Genomic DNA, 15834 nt, shown 5'->3' on the forward strand with positions numbered 1-15834 from the left:
AATGACTTGACAAAACCGAGAATTAGAGGGAAATGAGGAAATGGGATTAGAGGGATAGGAGGAAACCGGCACTATGATCGACAGTTGGTGAAACCATACATTGGTATACACTTTCTGGAAGAAAAGGTTATGTCAAAAAGCCTTTAAATTGTGTATAGCCCTTAACTCAGCAATTCCAAACATTTATACTGGGATACTTATTAAAGCATTGGTAAATTCCAGTAATTAAAATGAAAGCAATTTGACTATTCATCATTAGAGAATGGATTCAATAAAGCATAGTACACTTATTCAATAGAATACGATGCAGCCCTTCATAATGATGTGAGAAATCGATTCTTTTACTCAATTTTGAGTGAATACATGTAGTTATAGAATGATGTATATAAATATGATTGTGAATCTATGAATCTATACAGAGGGACAGATGGAGAAATGCTTCCCACTGCTTCTAGACATAATTCTCTGAGGCACCTGCAAAGGGTGCCTGAATCACAAATGTGGTTCTCTTTATGATTTGATCATCTCCCAGGTCAGGTGAGTTTTCTAGCAGATGTACTGTTGTTAGAGGTAAAAGGACCTCAGGGTTTCTTGCCATTTCTGATTCATTTTAAGAAAATTCAAGTTTCTCTTTACCTTGCAATTAAGGTATATGGTAGAAGAGTCACTATACATAGAACAATATGTAAGATGTGAAAGAAAATTTGTTTTTAAAAGATAAGAAATTTTTAGAGGATTAATCCTGATGGCTCAACATCTAAATACCACATATATTTTCCAATTACAGCCCTGAAATCAGGATATGTCTTACAATTGACAGTATCTTACAACTGCTGTCAGAGAGACAGCAGTAATGAGATAGCTGCCATGACCTGCATGTTCATAAAAACTTACAAAACGAGTGTTACTTTGGTCACGAGGAAATCTAAGAAACAATAATGGCACATCCTTTAACACCTAGAAATCATGTACCTGTAATGAAGAGATAGGATCAGTGGGGAATCAAGCATGTTTAACAACACCCCCAAAGCAGAAATCACAAGGCAAGCTCGATCAACATAACTGCTAAGCGTCTTTTCAGGATGAACTCTACTGCTGGTATATAAAGTGGGACTGCATGGATAAACACAGATATTAGTGACTCAGGATTCTGAAGAGATGGATTTTGAATGTGAATTTAAAACTCTAAAAGAGAATCAGCTTTTAGAATAACTCATCTAAGCTATTTTAGTATGTGTTCCTTTTGTTATGCATTCATGGGAGAAATATATCATATATTTTATATTTAGGTGTAAGCATGTTCTTTCAATAAAAATAAAATTCTGTAAGTGATTAGAAAACACTGTTTACAGTTTCATTGCTAGTATTTCTTCTTAGTCATAAATGAAATAATTGTGTGCCTTACAATCGAAAACAAGCATTATTTTATGTATCACTAAGAAGTAATAGAAATTCTAAAAAACAGAACCAAGAAAACCAAATGAAATAATTTAGCACTAATATAGTGCTAATGTTAGCACTTGTTTTAAAGTCATGTCAGAAGGTGTCAATAGAATGATTTTTACACAGCCAAGTCATGAGTGACATCTGGCTTTTATAAGACACCATCGATTAAAGGTGCATCTTGATCTGAGATGTTAAATAATGGAGGAAAATTGACTTTAGAATTCATACAATTGATAATAGAAGAAAAACTTCCAGAACTAAAGAAGAATACAGTATCCAGAAAGAAAAGACCCACTGAGTCCCCCCACCAAAATTAGAAATGACCCGCACCCAGGTACATAATCTTGAAATCTCAAAATTTTCAAAGAGAATGAGATGATCTTAAAAGCTTGAAATGACAAAAAAACTTCGCATTTAAAGGATCAAGATTCAAAATAGCATCAAACTTCTGAATGGCTAAAATGGCAGCCAACAGACATGGAAATACACCTTCAAAATTCTTAGTAAAATGGCTTCCTAGAATTCTACATCCACAAGCTGTAAAACAGAAGAAAAACATTTCCAGATGTAAAACATTTCCAGATGTAAAACATTTCAAAAGTTTTACCTTTAAATACTCTTCCTTAGGAAGATACTTGAAGATATGCTGTACCTATCAATACAAAAGATTAAACCAAGAAACAGCAAGATATGGAAATCAGGAAACAAGGAATCAGATGTGGGAAAGTGGTTAAGAAAGAAATCTGCACAATGATTGTACTGCAGATACTATTAGCTATCCACGAAAATATCTGTTTTCTTTTCCTTAGACACACAGACAAAATATCCCAGTCTCTCTTTCAATTAGGTTTGGCCATAAGACTGATTTCTAAACAATAATATATAAATGTAAAGGATGTATGTCTCTTCCAGGACAACATCATAATATTTGCCCACTCTTTCTCTGCCATGCTCTGTCAGAATGGAGTTGATCACGACATCTTTGAAATCCACGTACTGAAAAGAGACATCCCCCTGGCCAGGCACGGTGGCTCACGCCTGTAATCCCAACCCTTTGGGAGGATGAAGCGGGTAGATCACCTGAGTTCAGGAGTTCGAGACCAGCCTGGCCAAAATGACAAAACCCCGTTTCTACTAAAAATACAAAACTTAGCCGGGCTTGGTGGCACATGCCTGTAATACCAACTACTCAGGAGGCTGAGGCAAGTGAATCGCTTCAACCCTGGAGGCGGAGGTTGCAGTGAGCCAAAATCGCACCACTGCACTCCAGCCTGGGAGACAGAGTGAGATTCGGTCCCCCAACACACACCCCAGAAAAAAAAGAAGAGATATGCCCCTTAAATATGGACACACATTATGTATCAATTAAAATTAATAAACAAAATAAAGTCTATTAGTTAAGGAATTTTTAAAATAAGTGCCTCTACTCTAAGGTCCCTGGGTGACTGCAAGAAGCAGAGCAGCCACGACACGACTCACCTGAAACAGCAGGTCAGAGCTCCCACTTCCTCCTCCCAGCCCACCTGGAATAGCTCAGTATCACTACATGACCAAGAAATATATTTCTGTCATGCACAGTGGAAGAAAACTATCCATTTGGAAAATGACAGCTGGACCTCTAGTGGTGTTTGGCAGCCACAATTCCCCTATTCCCCCCTTAATTTCTCCCCTATCTTCTCTTAAGAATTCCCTACTCTCTAATTATTGCTGCTACTGCTACTACCACAGTGGTTTAGGCCAAGGGGAACTACTTCCTGTCCAAAACACTTGCCTGAATTTAACCTCCTTCTTGATTTTCATAAGACAGCCAAGACAATTAAACAAGACTTCGTAATGAATTGAGGTAAAGCAAAAAGAGAGAAAATAATCTTGACAATCTGATTCACAAAGTATGACATGCTCTCCTTAACTGACCACCTTTGTTCCTTCTTAGCTACTGTCTCTTTAGCATACACCACTTGGAAGCCCACACATAAGCATTTATCTTCAACAAATCAAGCAAGAGCACAAAGCACAGAGAAAAGCAAAGCTTCCTTCCTTGTACTTATTTCCAAATCAGTTTTCACATGAAATTTCATGACTAAACACCCATCACCATAACTTTGATGTGAAAGAGACCCAGTATTTTTCCCACAAAGGTGTGACTTTTCCCTACAACCTCCATTAGACAAGTCCCCTAAGCATCTCATGCCTAAAAAGCCTAAAGAGGAAAATGATGTAGTTTAAAGACTGTTTCTTTACACAAAGCAATTGAATAATTTTCCCAGTTACACAATTAAGTCACCGACAAAACTAAGACACAAGCCTTGCTCTCTGGCTCGGAGTCAAGCATTATCACCATATCAAACAATTCATTTTCCCTAGTGACCAGCACATAGAAAGCACGACATTTGCCATGGTTAGAAATAAGGAACAACTTCCTATTTTAAATAGGCGTCCAAAGGGCTGACAAAAACCTTTACTGACAATATTACAAAAGCCTTTATTGAAGATTTTTGAGTAAAGCAGAACCTCATTGTTTCCAAGATATGGCACTGGAAGTTCCATTCTAGATTTAAGATTCCATTTTCAGCACTGGAATCGTACATTTTAATCAGAGTTTTCCCATCTCACAAACCATTTAAGAGACCCAAAGGACTTGTTATATCTGGGCAAAATCTATTACTGTGTTGCATTATTCAAGAAATTGCCTGGCTTTGAAGCTCTTTCTGTACATTCTCTTCCCCACACAATGAGGTTTACCAGTGATATCTCAATGCAAGAACTTAAGAATACGTTGTTATATTGTTCGCCTTATATTGAGGACCACACTCAAAATTCCTGCTCATGATACTCACTTTTGGAAATGATCACTCATCATCTTGTTTACATATTAATAATACTATTTATAGAATTTACATTACACCTTCTTTTAGAGCAGAATAATGCACTTCACATCCATTATTTCATTTATCTTTATAATATCCTTTTGATGTGTGGAGGGAACAGTTGCTGCTCCCTATTTTAATGTGAAAAAATTAACTAGAAAAAAAATTCATTATCCTTGATATGGATAAACAGCTTCTAAGTAGAGTGCCTACATCAATTGGAGAATAAACCTTCAATTATGAAGGCTATTTTTGTCAATATATTGAATGAGTATAGCAAAGTTTATACATTTTTATAATGCAAAAGTAAATACTAATTTATAATGAGATTAAGCCAAGTTTATTTTATTCTTTTAAAAAATATATTTGCTCTTGGATAATATCAATATATGTCATTAAAATTTAGGGAAAACAGAAAAGCATAACATTTTATAAATAAATAGTACATACATTTTATAAACAAATAGTACATAATAGTGTCACTATCTGATTTTTCAGAATTTCACACCTATATATATCATTATTAATGTAGAAGGAAATTATGACTTTTTTTGCTTATAATTCACTTAATAGCAATACTATCATTCAGCTTCATATATCAGTCAGCTCTCTTGACACAATGACAACTGATTAAAAAACATTAGATAATAAAGCAAATAAAAATTATAACCATTTTAAACTATCACATTTTAAGAAATCTCCAGATTACAAATTTATGAGACAACACTGCAAGTATTTTAAAAGCTGTAAAATATTTTCATATGCAATGATAATAGTGGTTTCCTACCCCATATCTATAACAGAATCCTGACATTTTGGGGAGGTACCGTTTTTCCAGACAACAATTAAAACAGAAATAAACTCTTTCTCATACTTCCTTGTACTTAGGTATGGCCATTGACATAGTTCTGGTGAATAAGATATTAGAAGTCTACCAGATGCAACTTCCCAGGAAATTTAATATTTTCCTTATTAAAAAGGATTGACTCAGCTGCTGTGTGCCTTGTGCCTGGTCCCCTCTACCTGCCTGTGGTAGACAGATGTCATGCCTGGGAGCTTTACTAACTGTCTTTTCACCAGGATATACACTAATTACAGTGGAGCCAAAAGCAAGAAGGAACCCAATTCCTTCATAGTCTCCTTGGTTATTAAGAACTATCTTTCTGCTGACACTTTATGTTGTGTAAAAAAAATAAACTTCTTGCTGGTTGTAGCATTGTATGTCAAATTATTGGTTACTCCCAAATGAATGCAAGCTTAACTGAGAAAATATCCTCAATGTATCCCAATCAAATCCTTCTTTTTCTCTTATCACATGGCTTAAAGCAAAAATTAATTCCCTGCACTAAGTCAGACAAATCCAAATGGAGAGTCTGTAGATTCTTTGTCACATGCACAAAATTATTTTCCATCTTTATATTCATGTACTGCAAATGCCAACCTTCTTTCACCTTTACACTCCTCCTTTTAAAGTATTTCTCAGTTTGTGATAGTGTGAAGTCAGAAGGAATTTGGTGGAAACAAACTTACATTAAATGGCAAAGAGGGAAACCCACTTTGCTATACATTTTGCCTATAATCCAAATGGCGAAAACAATTTTTTTCCAGACTCATTGGTATTCTTCAGCTGTATCCCTATCTTACCGAAGATTATAGCTAAGTAGGAGGTATGACTCACAGAAAGAGTTTTCTTAATATAAATTTCACCCATTGAATAAAATTTGAACTATTCTCTAAGCAATGCAAAACAGAGACTCTTGAAGTCTCATGCTATTCTTCACACAATGAAAAATAAGATGAAAATTATACAAATTATCCAAAATGTTCACACCCGAACTTCTTCAGAATGAAAGAATTGGTACAAAGTACCCTAAATTTCATATCCAAGGTCAGTAATTACATAGATCTGTAGACACTAATTTTGTCCTTCAAAAATGTAAAATGTGAAGTCTTAAAAATTACTTTACGTATTCAGTTGGAAATATATTTGGCTGGAAGTAACAAAAAACCTAACAAATAGTGGAAGAAACAATTAAGGGGTTTATATTTTTCTCATGGAACAGTAAATCTGGAGGTAGGTAGTGCAGGGCTGATACATCTTGAAAATGCCACCAAGAATCCAAGCTACATCTGTTTTGCCACTTCATCATCCTAAGCCTATGGATTTATTCCTCATCCTTCCAAGAAGGCCACTCATCTCAAAGGATCATCCATGCTGTACGGAGAAAGAAGGGGTAAGAGACAGGGGAAAGAGACTTTGTTTTAAGAAGTTTTGTTCGAGAAGGGAAGTGCTCCCCAGAAGCTTTCATCTAATCTTTGTCAAGGGAGGCTGGAAAATTTAATGTTTTGCTTTCCACCTTGTATAGCAGAGGGAGATGAGAGAGAAAGGGGATGAATTCATATTCAGCCAATCTACAATATCTACCACACCTCCAGTCCAGTTAAATCTAGTGCCATCCATATTAGCATCATGACCATTGTCATTATCATTGTCAACAAAATGTTTGTTCCCCAAATTGTGCTATATGCTATAACCATATAGTTGGATAGTCTTAACCCAACCGTGACAGCTCGTACTGTTGAAAATTCTGACCATGTCAAGATATAATACTAATTTCAAATTCAAATATTAACTTTCTGGAGATCTTTCTTATGGATAATACTTAATTACACGGGCCTATCACAAAATGCCTCAAATGTTTTGTCGAACAATATCCACTAATCTGAAGTTTCACCAAATGATAATGCTGGAAAGAACTTTAGAGATTATCATAAGTTAGCCTTATTTTACATCCTGAGGCTTACACACAGGATGTCACTGACCCAATAAATAGCAGCACTGGAACTCAGGACTTCCAGTTCCCAGTCCTCACTTACTCAGTTACTAAAGTGTAACCTTGCAAATAGAAGTCCTACACAGTGCTTTCTAGGGTAATTAACTAGAAAAAAAACTGCCTCATTCTATTATATATTTTTGTACAACATTCCCATTTTTCTGAATTGAGTTTTTCACTCTGGTATACTTCATGACACTGCAAAACAATTCAGTCTTATTGCTCATCCAGGGAGCTGTACTAGTCACAGAGATGTATATAAGAACTTCCTTTAAGTATATATAGGCAGCCTCTTTAAAAGTAATTTCAATACTGGCCTTGCCTCCTGATCTCTGAATTCAGTTATTATTCTATGGTCTTAAATATTTTTTTATCCATGATATAAGAAAAACATAGATGTGGTTTTGTTTTTACCCTTAGAAAAATCCCCCCCCAGTAAATACAGCATATGCTGCTTTAATCTTTCTTTTTTCAGCCCTTAACATTTGATATAGGTGGAATTGGTTTTAAATGACCACCAGAGCAGCCTTATCAGAAAAAGAGAGAATTCTCTCAAAAGGACACTGTTTCTCCATATGGTAAGAAGGTGAGAGCAGAAAGAAACAGACGGAGAATCTTTCTAAGGAATCTTAATATATGTTGTAAGTGTGTGTGTGTGTGTGTGTGTGTGTGTGTGTGTGTGTGTTATGGGGGAGGAGAGAGCAAGCCCTGTGGGCTGAGTTGCCTGTTTGTATTTCGCACAGTCAGTGTGTTTGAACACCTGCTGGTCCTGCTACATCCTTCTCACCTACTGCCACTCTAGAATCTGCAGGGAGACAAATCCTGCAGCATACCAATGTACCATGCCCAGGACAACTGCCACCATCCACAGGCCTTTAAGGCTGACTCAGACTATAAAATAAGTCATTATCCTTATCACTTTCCCCAACAAAGACAATCCACGGTTAATGCACAAGTATAACACAAAACGGTATCTGGAGGTCTTTCCTAGGAATCCGTAAATACTTAATACTGAATGCAAATTTTTGACTATATGTTCATTTTTCTGGATAATTGATCCATATGTCCCTCAGATTTTCAAAGAAGCCTACTTTTTATTAAAAATAAATCATGTCTTCCCAACTTATTGAAGTATTTTTTCTTTTTACAAAAGAGGTACTGAGAGATTATACCTCACAATAGTTTTTTAATAAGCCTTCTCAAAGGAAGGCAATTCTGATTTCTTAAAGAAAATATCAAATCAGGAAATTCTAAGAACTCAGAATAAACAAGCCCTGCCATCATTGAACTGAAGGAACTTAGATTCCCTTATGACTTTCTAACATGTCAGTTTTATAAAATATAAAACAATAAGGTTGAAATAGGTGATCTCTAAGATCACTTTCAGTTCTGAAAATGCTATAATTCTATGAGTCAGCACTGTGATATACCAGGAGAGCCAAAGACAGAATCCTGGTATCTGCTCCTTAATCCTTTCAAAATATCAGCAAGTTGCTTATGGAAATAATGTCATTTACTTTCTCTAAGGTTAAAGTGTCCATGGGATAAAGGATTTTTTAGTATTTCCCACAAAGATGGCAATAAATAAGAAGTACTAATTTCAAATGCATTAAGATAACTTGAAAAAAAAATGTTTCATAGAGTAAATGTCACATACCAAGATTTTTGTCTTAGACTCTACTGACAGGGTATGACTTGACATTTAATTCTCCAATTACATTAATATTAACTAACTTAATTTAACTAAGCTACCTTGAACTAAGTTTTAAACTATGTCTCCACAACAAATATGTATTACAGGGAAATACAATCAATGATAGTAATGTATAATGTGGTTGAAGATTTAAACTAAAGTGTTTTTTAAAAGCATATGTGGCTGGGTGTGGTGGCTCACGCCTGTAATCCCAGCACTTTGGGAAGCCAAGACAGGTGGATCACTTGAGGTCAGGAGTTCGAGACCAGCCTGGCCAATATGGTGAAACCAGTCTCTACTAAAAAAAAAAAAAATACAAAAATTAGCCAGGTGTGGTGTTACACACCTGTAATCCAGCTACTTGGGAGTCTGAGGCCAGAGAATTGCTTGAACCTGGAAGGCAGAGGTTGCAGTGAGCCAAGATTGCACCACTGCACTCCAGCCTCGGTGACAGAGCAAAACTCTGTCTAAATAAATAAATAAATGTTTAAAACTTTAAAAAAATTTTTTTTTTTTTTTGAGACGGAGTCTCGCTCTGTCGCCCAGGCTGGAGTGCAGTGGCCCGATCTCGGCTCACTGCAAGCTCCGCCTCCCGGGTTCACGCCATTCTCCTGCCTCAGCCTCCCGAGTAGCTGGGACTACAGGCGCCCGCCATCTCGCCCGGCTAGTTTTTTGTATTTTTAGTAGAGACGGGGTTTCACCGTGTAGACCAGGATGGTCTCGATCTCCTGACCTCGTGATCCACCCGTCTCGGCCTCCCAAAGTGCTGGGATTACAGGCTTGAGCCACCGCGCCCGGCCAAAAAATTTTAAATTAAAAAATAAGAATAATGCAAGGGGCATCCCAAGGAGGACTGAGAATGGTGGCAAGAGGGAGATGGACTGCTTAGTGACCTCTGGACTGGAGGAACAATAGAGCAGTAGGGCAGTGGGTGTCTTCCAACTCTCTATTCAACAGCAGGCCCAGTCTCTCGACTCCTAACCTAGTAGTAGAAAATGATCTAGGTAGGTTTATTCCTCGTCTGCATCTAACTGGGTTCCATTTGACAATACTAGGTGGCCTCAAAGCACTGGCACCAGAAATCCTGCCACAACAAGTTCCAGGCCTAAGAGTGCTCCTCATTTCTGCAAGACTGAAAGTCACTTAGAGACACTTCCCTGACCTAGAGGCACCACAGGGCCTGGCCTGGGAAGGCTTCTTCTTCCCCTTCAGGTGGCACCAGCAGCGTTCAGTGGGAGGCCCCGAAACACCAGACAAACCAGGCAGACTAACAGCACCTCAAAGTCTCTAGAAATTAAATTGTCATTGAAACCACTGCCCACAAAAGTAGGCCAGGATCTGTGTGCTAACCCTAAACAGAGTGATTATCTGTTAAAATACAAGATTTAAAAAGAAACCCAGAGCCTTCTAACATAATAGCTAAAATGTCCAAAATATGACCACAACTTGAATGAGAAAAGACAATCAAGTGACACTAACATTTAAGTGAATCAGATGTTGGAATTATCTGACAAAGATTACAAAGCATTTATTCTAAAAATGTTTCAAGCTCGACACGGTGGCTCAAGCCTGTAATCCCAGCACTTTGGGAGGCTGAGGCAGGCAGGTTATGAGGTCAGGAGATCAAGACCATCCTGGCCAAAATGGTGAAACCGCTTCTCCACTAAAAATACAAAAAATTACCTGGGCATGGTGGCCGCACCTATAGTCCCAGCTACTCAGGAGGCTGAGGCAGGAGAATCGCTTGAACTCGGGTGGCAGAGTTTGCAGTGGGTCAAGATCGTGCCACTGCACTCCAGCCTGGGTGACAGAGCAAGACTCTGTCTCAAAAACAAAACAAAACAAAAAAATGTTTCTGCAAGCAAATACAAATTCCCTAGAAACTAATGAAAAAATAGAATGTCTCAGCAAATAAGCATAAGCTGCAAAAAGAACCAAACGGAAATTATTGAGCTAAGAAATACGGTAATCGAAATAAAACACTAGATGGACTCCGTAGGGAAGAAGACAGAGGATAGAATCAGTGAACTTGAAAACAGATCAGCAGAATGTTTTCTATTTGAACAAAGAGAAAATACCAGGAAAAAAATGAAGAACCAAGCCTGAGGGTCTTGTAGGACAACAACAAAAGATCCAACTTTCATAGCATTGAAGTCACAGAAGGAGATAAGAAAGAGAGTGGGGCTGAAATACTTTTGTGTTTGAAGAAATAATGCCTAAGAATCTCCCAACTTGGTGAAAGACAAACCTACACATTACAAACCTGATCAAATCCCAAACAGAACAAACCAAAACAAATTCATCCCAAAACACATCATAATCAAACTTCCAAAAATTAAAGACATAGAAAATAATCTTGAAAATATCCAGAGAGAAATGACGCATTGCATATAAGAGAGCATCAATTCAAGCAACAACAAATTTCTCATTGAAACCAGGGAGGCCTGTGAAATGAAGTGACATAACATTTTTCAAGTGTTGGAATAAAAAGAAACTGTCAACTATAAATTCCTTCCACATACGCATTTTCTATATCATATTTGATGGCTGAAACACCACATTTCAAAAGACCAATGGATTAAAACTGGCAAAATGAATGTATGGGGTAGGAACATCATCACAGGTTGGTTTCCCTGGTCAGCTAATTCTGAAATGAAGTTCAAAGCCCTATTTTATTAGGAACCGCCTGAGGAAGGATGGGGAAAGAAACAGAAAAGACCAAAGGGAGAAGTAGAGCTGCAATGCAAGCCCTTAGGGAGCTTCACAGCTAGAAAGATCCCTCAGAGTTTTCCAGAGTTGTGCTGCGATGGCCCAATCTTTATACTTCCACATGGATCAGCCACTGGATGTGAGCTGCACTGGAAAGGGGTGTGACCTTGGACAAGGGAGCTTTCTATAGCTCAGGCAATCCCTGAAGAGTCTGACCATTGAAGGCCGTCTATTGACCACACTCTCAGAAGCTGGGGCAACAAGTCCCTCCTTGAAGAATGATTTGGCACATCACAGTGTCCACTGTATTACCACATGGTGGCTACAAGAGCCAGTGCCTGAAGGAACTAATTTGTTTTGTGGTCAGCAACATCCTACACCTCCAAACTATGCTGCTTGAAGGTTTTTGGAAATAGAAATGGGTGAAATTGTATGACATGATAATAAATTATTAACCCCCAAATCTTTCTAACTGAAAACCTCTCCATATACCTCTTGCTCCTTAGCCAAATTAAGTCAAGTAAGATATTAAGAGTAACCTAGAACTCTTTATTTCTTCATGATTTCAAATATTCCATTTGTAAACCAAAATGGAATTATTATTTCTGTGTCCAGTATCTTTATCAAACAAACCTTTACTTGTACATACACAGTACCTATTACTATTAAATACCTGTCTCTAGATAGGCAAAGGACTCCAAGATCAGAAAACCATGTATGATTGATTTCTTATTCCTCAAATCAAAAACAGTCCTATTTTGAAAGCAAACAAGTATATCTAACAGGTTACTCTCTAGCGAAAGTTAAAAGAATTCATTTTTGCAAAATATGTCAAGCCACAGAAACTGAAAAGCAAATCAGCTGATAAAAATACAAGTAGACACACTGCAACATTGTTTAGCTCCCAACTGTAATAAGGAAAATAGAAAGATGATAGATATATAGATAAACAGCCTCAATGTGTCAATCAAGCCATCTCAACAATTCCAGTCCATTTAACAATCTTACTTATTTTTTGTAAATTAACAAAATTGGCACGCTGTTGTTTAGAAAATGAAAAAGAATAGAAACAGCCAGCAAATATATTGCAGTCAAGTCATACAAGTATTGATTTGAAGAGTTGAATAAGCCAATGTTATACTTATTGACCTTCAGGGGATTTCTCTCTTGGGATGTCAAGAAATGAGGTATCCTGAGAGAGAAGAAGCTCAACTTCCTTTACCTGCAGTGAAATCATCGGCCTTATCTATCTTCTTGTCAATTCGTGTACAGATAAATTCCAGACCCCTACCTACACTTCAGGTTGTAGGTAAAAACACTTGGAAATCTCCAAATTTGTTTTGTTTTTATGAATATAATTGGTATAATAACAGCTTTTAGCAAAAGGAAAGGGAGGGGGGAGTATGATCTACTGATAAAAATAGCATCTGGACTTTTATTATGTTTTTTAATGCTTAATGTGCCTTTGATTCTTATAACGTAGCCAAGAGTTTTCCAGCAGCTGGATATCTTTGAAATTAAAGGATGCATGTGATTCAAAGAACAGTTATATCTCAGATCTAAGACGTAGACTGCATAGAGTTACCATATCTGTTCAGTGGCATCATATAATTATGATGTAAACCTAATATAAGTACAATGTAATTTTAGGTGACAGTCTCAAAGTCTTGCTAAAAATTATCCCAGGCACGTGTGTGACACACACAGACACACACACACAAGTATATATAACCACTGTAATTAAGAGCGATTGATTCCTCTGTGCAATCCTCCTTATACACGCTTTAAAGCTGTTGGCCACAGTGGGTTCCGATTTGTGTTTGAAGTACCGCACAAGGAAGGTGGCCTGTGAAAAACGGGAAGGAAGGAGGCAAAGCAGGAAGATGGAAAAAGAGAGTAGGCATTAAGGAAAGTGACAGGAGGAAGGAGGAGAGCCTCTTCCTTCCCCAAAACACTCTTGTAGCTTGGAAAGGTCCAAGCCCCCTAACTAAACACCAGACAGAGCTTCCCAAAAGTTTCTGGCAGAGCCTTGGTGATGCCTAGGCTTGAGTGCGCCCCCCTTGGTGCCCCAGCCACCAGGGCACGGAGGACCATCCTGGAGCCTCAGTCCAGCAAACTCTTGGGTAGTTCAGGCTCCCTTCCGCGCCTGCCGCCTGCAGTCAATCACTGGGCACCGCGCGCCCATCCGTCACCTACTCCAGGGCTTCCAAGCCCTGAATCCTTCTGCCTCTCTCCATTCTCCCTTAGCCTCTCTCCTTCCTCTCCTCCCCAGTGACTTGTCAAGAGGTCCAAGGGCGGAAGGCGAAGCAGAGAAGATGAGGGCGAAAGGCTAGGGGCCGGTTGGCGGATTTTCTACAAGGGGCGACAATGACGCCGTCAATCCGACCATCCAGGCCCGCCGACCCCATTCCTTCTTCGCCCCCCATCAGCCCTACAGCACCCCACACTCTCCATTGCGGCTTCCGTGTGTGATGAAGTAAGAGAATGAGGAAAAATAAACCCGCAGCCTCCTAGGCAGCCCTTACCTCAGGCTGCCCTCGCGGAAGCCTCCCTCCTCCTGCCCGAGGCTCCTCTGCTGCACAGCCGCGGCCGCAGCTCTCTGGACGCCGGGGCTCCACCCGGCGCGGGTAGACCTTGCGCTGCGAGTGAGCCTTCCGCGTTCCCGGGGGAGGGGGGACGAAAGTCTGTCCGGAGGGCGCTCTCGTGTAGCCCGGCCCGCGACCAAGAGCCTGCAGCCGCTGAGGAGAGGCCAGGAGCCCCGGGAAGGGGTGCGCGGGCCGGGGGCGGCTGCGGAGCGCGCGCGCGGACGGGCCAGCGGGCTAGCCTGGGGGACCCGCGCCAGGGAGACACAGGCGCTGGCGACGCGCCCCTCAGCTCTTCTCTCCTCCTCTGGCCCTTTAAACCCCCTCTCCCTACTGTCCACCCCCGCCCCCCGGAAGAGACAGCTCGCCGATGCCACTTGGTCGGCCGCGCTGCGCTCTTCAACCGGGTGCGGGGAATAACAATGTGACGGTATCGCACGGATGAGATGCTGTGTAGTAGGTTGTAACTGCTGAGACCACCACCTATCAATTCTAGGGTGCAAAGCACGCCTTCCCCAGTCGTCTGGCCTCTCCCATTGCCCTCCTAGCTTATTTTCTTTCCCCACCTACCTCACAGACCTCCTGCAATATTCTATGGGCACGGTACCAGGGGAGTTTTGCAAAATAACCCCCTCTCCCAGCTGGGAGCTCACAGCATCTCCCTTACCACCATAGCTGAAGGATTACGCACAGCCCTGCGTGCCTATCCAAAGCCAGAAACCGAAAATCCCGGTTTGAACCCCACACTCGCCGGCCCCCCAGCCCCCATTCATAATCCCAGCGGCCGTCTGCCACTACACCCCCTCCCCCGGCCGCCCGCGCTCTTTCCCATTCGCAGTCCCTGGAACGTGTCAGTCACTCGCTGTGCATCTGCCATGAATACAGGACGAAGAGCTCTGCAGCTACTGGCTGCACAAAGAGGGACTGGGGCGCAGGGAAAGCAGATCCCGGGTTGGGGGAGGCAAGAGAGCCAGCCGGGCACATTACGTGGAAGGAGCCAGTGGGACCGTGGGAGTCCGCTGGTCTCCGGTTGCACAAAGGAGCTCCAGAGTGAATACGCGCAGTGCTGCTGAACCAACAGGTCAGATCACCTCCCAAGAGATTCTCCACCAAGACACCCCTGAAGGTGGGTCCCATAACTTGGGAATTCGTGTGATGGAGCAACAGGCACTCCGGAACCTCACTGAGCCTGCTTTAAAAATGCAACAGGGTGGAGTCCTACGTGTGTGTGTGTGTGCGTGTGTGTAGAGTGCGAGAGGTATGCTGGAAAGCACAAGTTTCCTTTTCCCCGGTTGTCCAACCCTTTCAGTCAGAGAAAAAAAGAAGGAAGCTGGCAAGGAAAAAGAGGAGGAAGATAGGCATGAAATAACTTTGCCTATCCAACTACTACACTAGCTAGAGACCAAAATGACTTTAATAGATAACATTTGCCTGTTTACAGATTTATTCCAATAAACGTCATGGCACACCTACTTTGCACTGAGCACTTTGCAGAAGCTGAGGGTGCAGAGTAGATTAGGGCATAGTCTCTGCACCCAAGGAGCTCACTGCCTAATAGGAGAACCAACTATGAAAGCCCGAGACAAACAACACAAGTATTTCACAACAGAAGCACATACCAATTGCTTAAGCAATTTTTTATATGTAAGAGAAGAACAGGTCAGGGAATTAAATCCCATCTGAACTGTGTATTAAAGGACAAA

General features: G+C 40.3%; 1 protein-coding gene across 1 annotated transcript in view; it reads right to left on the minus strand.

Moving 5' to 3' along the window:
- PDE4B (phosphodiesterase 4B) overlaps window positions 1-14150 on the minus strand; it is a 597589-nt gene extending 583439 nt beyond the window's left edge. Inside the window, exon 1 of the mRNA XM_023210055.2 lies at window positions 14075-14150. The gene's annotated coding sequence lies outside the window, so the exon portion shown is untranslated. The remainder of the gene's footprint in view (window positions 1-14074) is intronic.
- Between the last annotated feature and the right edge of the window lie 1684 nt (window positions 14151-15834).

Source organism: Piliocolobus tephrosceles, chromosome 1 (assembly GCF_002776525.5).
Source record: "Piliocolobus tephrosceles isolate RC106 chromosome 1, ASM277652v3, whole genome shotgun sequence".
NCBI classification, from domain to species: Eukaryota; Metazoa; Chordata; class Mammalia; order Primates; family Cercopithecidae; genus Piliocolobus; species Piliocolobus tephrosceles.